This window comes from Pinus tabuliformis, chromosome 6 (genome assembly GCF_031772625.1).
Source record: "Pinus tabuliformis cultivar Carrire ecotype Pingquan chromosome 6, CPIR1, whole genome shotgun sequence".
Taxonomy (NCBI): domain Eukaryota; kingdom Viridiplantae; phylum Streptophyta; class Pinopsida; order Pinales; family Pinaceae; genus Pinus; species Pinus tabuliformis.
In genome coordinates this window covers 602,353,297-602,364,849 of record NC_142292.1, presented here as the reverse complement: position 1 = coordinate 602,364,849, position 11,553 = coordinate 602,353,297, and the positions used below count along the sequence as shown (strand labels likewise).

Genomic DNA, 11,553 nt, shown 5'->3' with positions numbered 1-11,553 from the left:
AATCAAATCAATGGATTATTTAGTTCCATATCCTATCTGACCCACATTCTGACTCCAGTTTTTTCATCCCATCTAACTGGAGAACTGCTAAAAAGGGGTCCTCCAAGACGAATCTGATCATTACATTGATTTGACCAAGTTTTGTTACCAAATTTCACTGTCTGGGCCATTTTTGCATGTGGGTATTCTTTTGTAGAACGAATCCACAGTATTCCAAGGATCACAGGTATTTTCTCAGCAATTTAAGTCTGCCCATAAGACACTGTTGTTTAAAAAGACACGGATTTTATATAAATTTCTAGTTGTTCTTGTAAGCTTTCAGAACTCAAAATTTGCAGGCTTTTTTCTTGGGTGTTTTTGCCATTGTCCTTCCATGTACTATATGTATAGATATATTTTGATCAAATATAAATTTTGATTCTCAGAAGAGGTGTTATAAATCAGGCAGGTCTCTCTTGTTGTACTTATTTTCCCTTGAGACCTACCTGGTCTATAGGACCTCTTCTTGGAATCAAAACACAACATAGATAGAGAGACATACTCGGTCTATAGGACTTCTTCTTTGGATCAAAACTGAAATTTATGGAAATTACATATATATCATGAATCACAGTTATCAAGATTTGTTACCGTGCCTTCATTATTTGTTATTGGATTGGTTGATTGAATTGTTTGATGTTCCTGCCAAGTTAGTTTATCAGGCCTGGTAGATTGTTTTCCCTCTTTTCCCATGACCCAAAATAAAAGGATTACATCTTATAGTTTATTTTGATAGTCTATATGAAAATAAAATGATAACATCTGATAGTTTATATATTTATTTTTGGTTCTTATTTTAGACTCGAGAAGCAGAGTATTGTGCATGTGAAATCTGTTATTAAAGTTTGATCTTTCCGATCTCATAAAAAAAATGGGCATATTTTTGAAAATTTTGCTATATTTAACAGTGTTTTATTAACACAAAGATTGAGCCAATTTGAGCTACAACACTACTTGCCACTTAGTTTTAGGAATTATATTTTTTAATAAAAATAAATTTGATTGGAAATGAAATGCAAAATAATACGCTGTTGCCAATTGAAATTAATTTTTTAAGCTTTTCATTATGGAAGAAATACATGAATATATACCCTTCTAATTGAAATTAAAACCAACCCTTCAAATTTGATCACTACTCCGAGAAGAATGAGACAAATTAAACACAAATCAAACCATGTTTAATGTACCAAAATATATAATAATGGAATTTGTACTCCTATATCACCATTGTAACTCATCTGTGTCTTATGAGTATTCACGCCCAACAGGTGATTGATGCACCTATTTTTTCTGATCTTGATTAACATTGTTACCAGGAAGTGGATTAACATACTTAACGAAGATACTCAAGTGGATTAAAATAATACCTAAGGGGGAAAGCATTTAATATTGAGACCAAAAAGTGGATTAAGATAAATTAATACCTAATGGGGAAGCATTAATATTGAGACCAAAAAGTGGATTAAGATTAAATTAATACCTAATGGGGAAAGCATTTAATATTGAGACCAAAAAGTGGATTAAGATCTCTAACGAAGATACACAAGTGGATAGATACCTAATGGGGATAAACATTCAGCAGAGACGGTCTGGCCCATTACTCTGACCTTAAAGTATAAATTTAATTTTCACACATAGAAGATTATAAACAGTATGAAAGTAGATTATATTTGAAACCAAGGGGGGAGTGCTAAATATTATTCATTCGACTTAGGAAAAACTTTGAAACAATAACAAACAAACCTAATTGATTTGTGCTAGGAATTAGGGAAGAAACTGAAGTCTAAAAAAAAAAATTAGGGAAGAACTATCATCCGATAGCTTTTGATCAAATCATTCGATTGGGAAAGGGTAAGTAAAACTGCAAAAATCATTGAACCTTTTGCCACGCTAGATTGAGGTTTTTGCATCTGAAAGACTTTTCCCTTTTAGAGAAAAGTATGGCATTTAAATATTGATAGTCCAAGTATCAAGCACCGTCAAGGAAAATTTGATCTGCACAGTACTAAATATTCACGCCGATTATGCACCATCAAGGATAATTTGATCTGCCCAGTACTAAATATTCATGCCGATTATAGTTCATTGTATTGTTTTTCGTTACCATTCATCAAAATAATTTTTGCGAAATTTTAATTTTTTTTGTGGTTAAAAATGTCTTGATAACATATATGAATTCAGTACTTTAAAAAACTTTTTGGAAAATTTAGAACTCAAATTTGTGATTCTAACGGATTCCTGCCTTATTTTGAACCAAATCTACTGAAAAATAAACCCAGAAAACTTCAAAACTTATAACAAATTGACCACTGCCATCTCATTAGATGATTGTGGTGTTAAAAGAAATTGGATAATTTGGTTTGCAAAGTCTTAGGTAATGAATTTTGAAATACAAAACTATAACTATGATGAAATTTGTTCTGTGGAATTTACAATATTTTCAAACAATGATGCCATCTAACTGTTTTATGTTTTAGATTTTTTTTAATGTATAAAATTCAGAGTAAAACAAAAACTTATATTCCAACGCATCCAGGTCCAATCTCCAATAAGATCGAAAACAAACAAAAAAAATATCAGAAAATTAACCAAAACATAGAAGAGGTAGAATATGCCTACCACTCCCACACCACGCCCCACTGAAGTTTGGAAACACGAAATCTTTAACGACCTACCAGCTCTTGGACATAACTATTCTCCATCAACCTTACAGCTTCAACATCTGCCGCTGCTCCAACGCATAACGGCTATCCACATGTAAAACTCGAAGCTTTGTCAGCTGCGCCAAACCCCGTATTCCTCTAAGCTTCGGACATTGAGGGGCAGAGAACTTCTCCAGCAATACCAACCTTTCAAGACATGGCAGAGCCTCTAGTTCTTCACAGTAAGTGATGGTCAGTTCTCGAAGTTTTACAGCATTACAAAGCCCTTCTACTTTTCTCAATTGAGGACAATGAACTAATTCCAACCTTATTAGTGTTGGTGGCAGTGCTCCAACCTCCACAAGCTCACGACAAAAATAGATGTGCAGACGTTTAAGGTTGGCGCAGAGATCTTGATGAAAGGATATCTCTGATATTTCTGTCCGGTCTAGTGCTAGGTATTCCAGTGGGTGCATGCATTCTTTTTTAGCATTGTCGATGGAAGATTTCAATTTATCTACTTCTCTTCTCCCTGCCTGGTTTGTTGATGTTTGTCCTTCTCCTTCAACTCGCTTCTTCAATGGCAGCTTGCGTAACGGACACTCCTCTACAGTTAACCTCATCAGATTGTTCATCTGCAGGACTTCTGGCGGCAAGGAGAGTATTCCACAGTTTCTAATGGACAACGTCGACAAGCTAGTCAACAGTCCCAACGAATCGGGCAAGGATTTCAATCTGTGGCAACCAATGAAAGACAGTTCCTTCAAGCTTCTCAGATGACCCAGCGAAAATGGCAACATTTCCAACAAAGGACTTTCTAATAAAAGAAATTCCAAACTGCTGAGCTTTCCAATATCTCTAGGCAATTCTTTTAACCGTGTATTCAATAGACGTATTAGTTGCAGTGACGGTTGATGTGTGACTTGAGCTGGCAATATTTCCAATTTCTTGCAGCCTGAAAGTTCTAAATATTCAAGGGTGCTGATATTGGCAAATGTTTCCTCCGACATGGTCAAATTGAAGCAGCTTTGCAAATTCAGATATTTAAGTTGAATTAAATTTCGGAAGGAATTTGGAAGCATACGCAAGCTCTTGCAGTGGAGAGATGGAGGTGTTGGAGATTTGTTAAGTAGCCGAAAGAATCAGGCAGCAACTCCACGTATGGGCAGCTTAGGTGTAGGTATTTCAGGGAGCGCAGGTGACAGAATTCCTCTGGCAGGGCTCTCAACTCAATAAACTCCGGTAGTCCATAAGTCACCACAATTTTTTCGATATGCTTCAGCTGCCCAATGGACTTTGGAAACTCTAAAAGAGGAGAATCAATATTTAGCTCCCGTAACTCCAGAGGTGCCTGCAACGCAATGTTAATCTTTCAACTGACCTACCAAAATCTTCAAACAAGATCGACAGTATGTGCTGGAATAAGGGGGATAATACCATAAAACAGGATAGCTAAAACAAAGGAAACAAACTAAAAACCAGCGATATCTCTAACCTGAGATTCTGAGCGCCACGGTACTTTCAATTTGCTTCCCGCCACTTCTAAACCCGTATATTCTTCATTAGAAACCAGGAAGGCAGGCAAGAGTAAGGACAATTTTTCCAGCGTAGCCAAATCAGATTTGATGACTGGACCGTCCTCAATATGTTGTCTAAATGACCATCTTCAATCGCAAGAAGTTGTAAATTCGTAAAACTATATGGTGTCTTGTCGATCTGTTTCCTTCCCCACCTTGTGACCGCCTTACTAAACCAACTTTTGGACAATGACAATTCTTCCCATTGTTGAATTTTGTAGCCACGAACCGTCCTAATTCCGCGCACTTCGGTTATTGACTGTTAATTGGTTGCAAACAAACAACAAACAAATTAAACGGAGCAACAATACTTTTCCTACTGTTCTGTTATGCTGTGTTGAATAAATAAATTATAAAATTGTGTGAAGGGTTCTAGCACTTACAGGCGATTGGTGCCACAAATCATGAAGATTTTCGGTCAGTGGCCAGAAACGACCGAAACGCTTTTCCTCTTCTGCAATGCTTCTGCCCAAATCTCTAAGCTGATCATGCATTTTGATCTTATTATTTTGTCTGTCCACTTCCACGAGACTTTTGTTCTCTAGATTTAGAAGTCCCACCGAGCCTTGCCAGCCTGATCCGACCCATATATTTATGGCCATATCTTTGTCTTCGCCGATGAAATAACAGGCAATGTCTAAAAATATTTGCTGTTCATCTACATCGAGTGCATCGTAGCTTATTTTTAGGCTCTTTTGAATCTCATGTGGAAGTTTTATCTGGTGAAGTTTATCTAATTGCCCTTTCCAATAAGAACGGTCATTCTTTTCATGTAGAAGCCCACCGAAAACTTTTAAAGAAAGAGGTAATCCAGCGCAGGCCTTACAAAAGGCATCGACAAGATCTTCGAATCCTAGCTGTGGACGAGGGCTGCAAAAGGCATACGAGCAGAAGAGCTGTTTGGAGTGCTGTTCATTGAGCCCTGTAAGCTTATAGATTGACGCTTCTCTTATTCCCGCGTTTGTGAGGACATCCTTGTGGCGAGATGTTACCAAAATTAAACTCTCTGAATGAAGGACTTCCTTTATTGGCAAAAACGCATCCAACTGATGTACATGATCTACATCATCTATAACTACTAGAGCGTGAAAAGATGAAACGTATCTTCTCATCATTTCTATACCTTCATCAACGTTATCTATTGGCACATTAGTCTGAGTCAATCCATTAAGAAGTTTGCTCTGCAAGGAATTTAAGGACCCTTTGCCTGCAGTCTCTCTGACATTAAACAAGAAATAGGATTTGCTGAAATCGGATCTCTTTCTATTGAAGAGTTTCTTTCGCTAGCGTGGTCTTGCCCACTCCTCCCAACCCCACAATCCCGAAAATCTGAGCTTTCCCACTCTGCTGCTGTGGCGCCATTGTCTTTTCAAAATCATCTATCTTTTCTTGTAGACCAGTTGGATATGTGGCCACATTCAAAGCTATATTGGGGGACACGTTCGGAGCTATTTTTCGCTTCTTAAGCACGCATTGTACGACCTTATCCAACAGCTTGCCCTCATCACTGTAAATTCACAAAGAAAACAAACAAAACATTAGCTGTAAGCCCATACAAGGAAAATAAATAACAAGGACAGGAAGACTTAGGGTCCAACCCGTTATAGGTTTCGAGTTCGAAACCGATTATGGAGGAGACGTCATAGAGGGCTTTTCTCCAATTTTCAAGTGTCTGGCCGTCGTATCTGCATTTCTGTTCATGATAACTCAGAGCTTGAGCATACAGCCCATCTTTGTCCATCCTTCGAAGCTCTGAAGGTCGAACATTATAAAAGACTGGAATAATTCTAGCTCCAGATTTCAATATAAGGACAAGCTCATCCAGACACCACTTTGATTCAGCGTATCTAGGAGAGAAAATAGTAACATGGACCGAAGCGGTTTTGATTGCACCTTCAATTTGGGGAGTTAAGCACTCTCCAGCCTCCAATTCCTCTCTGTCCAGGAAAGGTTGCAATCCATGCGAAATAAGCCGATAGTAAAGATGACTTACGAAGGTGTTTTTAACATCAGGCCCGCGGTGATTGATAAATATGTTGTAGTACAGAGCAGTACTAGTGGAAGCCGAGGTGGAAGGAGAAGAGTTATAAAATGTGGGACGAGGGCGGGATGTTTGCAGGTCTGCCATGGAACCCAAATATTAATCAGTGAAGAGAAAGCTATATTGATCGGCCGAATGTTTGCAGGTCTGCTTTCGAACACAAATATTAATCAAAAAGATAAAGCTATATAGATGAAGATAGATTGGATATCTAGATGCTTCCCTAGTAAAATCCAAACCATGTATGCACTAAATAAAGAAAGCTATATTGATCGGCTGGATGTGTGCAGGTCTGCCATTGAACAGAAATCTTAATGAATAAGTCAAAGCTATATTGACGAAAATAGATTGGATATTTTTCACCATTAAAATCCAAACCATAAAATACGCACTGCACTCTCCTTTTCTTCTTCTGCGCCACAGTTAACAGTGTTGGAATTTTCAACTCGAACAGGTCAAATTTGGCGGTTTCAACATTTTCATTATTTGTTTTCCCAAATTTGAAGAATTATGATCGGAAGCTCCTCAACCTATCTTCCACCTACTCTTTGCAATGTGACCCACTTTGATTTTGCCATTCGCTTTAATTCCGTTGACGAAAGGAATCGAAACCCACCTGCAATTTTGGCCGCGTCCAAAGATGCCATGACGCGGTGCTTAATAGTACCTGGTTTAGCAAGGCCACTTTGCAATGTGGCCCACTTTGGTATGACTTTCCCTATTTCTTTCGTTATATTGTACGCAGAAATGGACACCAAAAGATTCCATGACAGGGTGTTTAATAGGAGCAAGTCTAACTAGGCGACTTTGCAATGTGGCGCCACTTTGATATTCCCTTTAAGTCTAACTAGGCGACTTTGCAATGTGGCCCCACTTTGATATTGCCTTCACCTTTGTTGCCATTGATGTAAGACATTGAAACCTACAAGCTACCATCAGCGTATAAAAGATTCCTGTTACACTACCCGAAATCTAATCTCTCCTCTCGAAGATATGACCCTAATAACCCATACTTGGTTAGCATGATATGACATCATGTATCATTTGGATGAGAATAAAATAATATTAAATAAAAAAACCACATTACAAAGTGCTTAATATTTACAAACTAAATATATTCCATTTCATCCTTTAAGTCTTTATCCACACCATGACATACATAATTAGTATGGATATAGGGCCACAAGAAAGCCCCTCCCATTTGGGGTGGGGCCATGGCTGTCAGGGCCTCAGGATGAGCGCCCGTGACAGGCCGGTTCCACTTGGCAAGGCAAGCGTCATGGGTGTGCCCGCATAGTGGCAAGACGCTCGAGTGTAAGGTCCTCGGTTAGGCGATTCGGTTGGCGCCGGGCGGACCGGGCACGGGCACGGGCGCGCGGGCGAATCGGGCCGCACGACGAGCGCGGGCGCGGGTGGACCGGCGAGTCACGACACACGCGACGGGCGCGCAAGCGGAGGACGAGTTGGCGCACACGCGGGCGCGGGCGCGGGCGAACCGGCAAGTTGGGCTGCATGCGGGTGCGGGCACGGGCGCGTGACGAGTCAGAGCACACGCAGATGCGACGAAACAAAGAGTTATGTGCAACAATAGGGGAAAGGTTTATACCCGTGGAGCGGTTGCGATATGTTTGAAGGCCGACTCACATGGAGGGCAAGCCGACATGTCTGCAAGGCGTTCAAGGGTGTGTAAACTATGTTTTAGTGGTCGGCTGGGTGAGCCACCACCCCACATACAATGAGTATATATTGTGCCATTTGAAAGCGTTCAAAGGCATCATTCAACACACACATCTTCGCATAAGGAGCTAAGTGCGCAGAAACAAGAAGTAGTAAGGCGCATATCTCATGCGCTCTTCTTGGTTAGCCGCACGGTTTTGGAGAACGCACTTGAGTTGGGTGAAGGTGTTGGGCAAGGTGTGCCCGGTGATCGGTTGAGGTGTGCACGACGGTCGTGCAAAGTGTCGGTTTGTGCTAAGACTTGGCGAGGGTGTCTTGGTGGCTCGGGTGAGCGCCCGCCCATCGTGCAAGGTGTGCACGAAGGTGAACGAAGGTTCACCTTGATTGTAAAATTGACTGAGTGTAAATTTGGGGTTTCCCAAGATTTAGCTTGTACATTGTAAAAGTGAAGATCGTATAATATATTGATTCGGGCAGACTCATATTGCAGGGAGTTGCCCCTCCCTTTATACTGTGCAATTGTGTTCTTGTATAATTGCTGTTGATAATGAATGAGTATGGGTGTTCATTGGTATAAAGGATAAACATAATAATACTTGGTTGAGAAACACAAACTAAGTAAGAGAAAGTGAATTAGGCGTAGTCCATGAACATAAGTATTGGTGAAAAGAAAGTGTTCGGTGGTGCCGCACCTCGCTATAAGCGGTTGAAAGACTACTGCAGGTGTAGGGGCATGACAGTTGGTATCAGAGCAGGCTGATGACCGGGTTGACGATGAAGTGCTGATCCCACTACACTATCATGACAGTTGGTATCAGAGCCCAGTTGGAGCTGGTGTTAGAGCAAGGTTGCTCGTGACGAAGTGACAGTGGAAACAGGTACTTGCAGGTGAAGGAAGTTGGTTTCACGTACAAGTGGAACAAAGGCCGGTTCATGGTTGCAGGGAACTTGTTGAAGCTGGTGAATGGTAAAACAGGTTTAGCAGAGGTGAAGCTTAGTGCTTGGGCCAAGCTGAACGACAAGGCATGGCAGGTTTGGAAGAATGCAAAGGGAAGCTCTTGCTTACCTTATACAGATTGAAGAGGTTGAAAGAAGAGAATCCCCGGATTCGAAAGGAACTTGAAGTCTTGGAAAAAAAATGTTGAAGACGAACTTCTTCAACTTGGTTGGACAATGGAGCAAGACGAAGTTGCAGATTGTGCTAACCAGGAAGGGGAAGCCGTGATGATTGAAGATGTTGCAGATATGACAACGATGGAGGATGAACTTGAGATTGATCAAGTTGGACCAGGATCGTGCAGTTTGCAGACATGGATGGATGAGGATACTCATATGGAGGAACCTCATGATGATGATGATGAAGTAAGTATTGATACTTGTGTTTCACTTGAGCATTTGGTAGATGGACCATATGCAGGGAAGGGCAAAGCCAGTTTGCCGATGCAAGGGAGCATCTTACCATGGATGTCTATGATGAGACCTTGTATGGAGAAGCAAGGATTGTTGATTGTTGCAGGACTTGTTGGGGTTGTTTGTGACCTTATGGTAGAAGGTGCAAGAACCCGTGACAAGGGAGGAACATGATGATCGTTGCGAAGGATTGGGTCATGCTTTAGCCACATTGGCTAAGTGCCCAGCATGGCTCATGGACAGATTGAAGGGCACTCTCTTGAGGTACGATGATGCTTGGGCGGACTTCTCATGGCCGACCAAGAGTAAGTCTTGGTGGAACCTTTAGCGGGGGAACTATGATGGAAGGGACTCGTGATGATGATGATATGGTTGAGTGACCGAGGTCACTAGACTGAATATGCAGACTTGGATGAGGATGACCGATTGTTGTGATGGGTCTACTTGGTTGGACTACATGGGCAACTTAGTCATGGACATCAGGTTGGAGACATGGAGCATGGCAGCCTTATGCAGGGACATTATGCAGGAGCACTTGTAGAGGTGTCACTTATGGGCATCCAATGAGGAGTGCCAAGGCAGGGATGTTGTGCAGATGGATTTGCTAGTGTGACATGGAGACTTATTACTTATGAGCCGATGGAGAGGTTGTGCACTCTTGTACAATAAGGCCATGGATTTGGATGGATTTGTGAGCAAGCTATGGAGCATTCCTACTACATGGAGAGCTGAGGCATCTTGCAGAGACCTTTGGGCTGAGACTTGTATGCTTGCTAGAGTGATAGTTGGAGATGACTCATGGAGCTCATCATGACATGAGATTGTTGTGACTTGGGGACTTCATATATGGTGGACTTGGAGGATCTGATGCATTGAGGAGCTGAGGTCAGAGACTTTGATGCAGGATGGGGTGCATACTTTCAAGTACATGTATGGGAATGGCTTGAAAGAGTGACTTGATGTGGAGGATCGATATGAGACACTTTGGAGTGATGGAGTTACAACGATGATGATGCCTTGGTGGCAACACTTGGGCATGGGTTGAGCCGAGACTTAACCACTTTGACACATGAGAGCTGATTGATCTATGATCATGGGCAGCACATGGATAGATGAGACAGGTGTATACTTGTTCTTATGGCAGACTTGAGGGATGACACATTGCAGAGATGATGGAGGTTGCTTCATGGACATGGATGTGGCACACCGAGAGTTGGAGATTGATGAGATGATCTCTTCACTTTGAGGAGATACACATATGGATGATGTTGGGATAGATGTGGCTGATTTCATGCAGCACATTGACACCAAACATCATGGACAACATGTTGTAGATAAGATGAGGACTACTTCATGGACCTGAGCATGGCTTACACTTATATGGAGATGGATTCTTGATCGAGTTGAGGATGTGACAGGATGTTCTGAGAAACGACTGATGATGGCATGAGGACGCTCACTCTCATGGTTTGAGCGTGACAGTTGGATTAGCTACCCAACTAGTTCAGACATGGGGTCGCGAAGTGTGCAGAGATGTGTTAGCATTGTGTTGGAGTATCATGGCAGCAGTTCACATGATGACACATGATGAGGTCGACACGAGATGTTACAGTGGGCATGTAGCTTGGATGGAAGGACCAGCCTTCCATGATGAGGAGCAGCATGTGGAGATTGTGACAGGGTGATCGATGATCATGGATTGAGATGATCTCTGATGTATGACATACCGATGAGGTGTATACCTTGGTATGGTGATCTTGGTGACAATTGGTTACTAAGGCGAGACATGGTGGAGATGGAGTTCTACATATGTTGCAGGGATGTTTGCCGTATGTGGAGGAGTTGACATCATGGATATTGATGATCTTGGTGGATGGCTACTGGGATGGTATGTTGTCGAGGACGACAACGATTTCAGGTGGAGGAGGATGTAAGGTCCTCGGTTAGGCAACTCGGTTGGGCGCCGGGCGGACCGGGCACGGGCACGGGCGCGCGGGCGAGTTGGCGGGTGCGCGGGTGAGTTGACATGCACGGCGGGCGCGCGGGCGAGTCGGGCCGCACGACGGGCGTGGGCGCGGGTAGAGGATGAGTTGGCGCACACGCGGGCGCGGCGGCGCGGAACCAACGAGTTGGGCTGCACGCGAGCGCGGGCGCGGGCGCGTGACGA

At 42.2% G+C, this 11,553-nt stretch overlaps 1 pseudogene across 1 annotated transcript; it reads right to left on the bottom strand.

Moving 5' to 3' along the window:
- Positions 1-2,542: 2,542 nt before the first annotated feature.
- LOC149259994 (uncharacterized) lies at positions 2,543-6,764 on the bottom strand (annotated as a pseudogene). The gene is made up of 4 exons (XR_016257964.1): positions 5,857-6,764; positions 4,642-5,765; positions 4,177-4,517; positions 2,543-4,032 (listed from the first exon to the last, which is right to left on the bottom strand). The product of XR_016257964.1 is annotated as an uncharacterized LOC149259994 (transcript).
- Between the last annotated feature and the right edge of the window lie 4,789 nt (positions 6,765-11,553).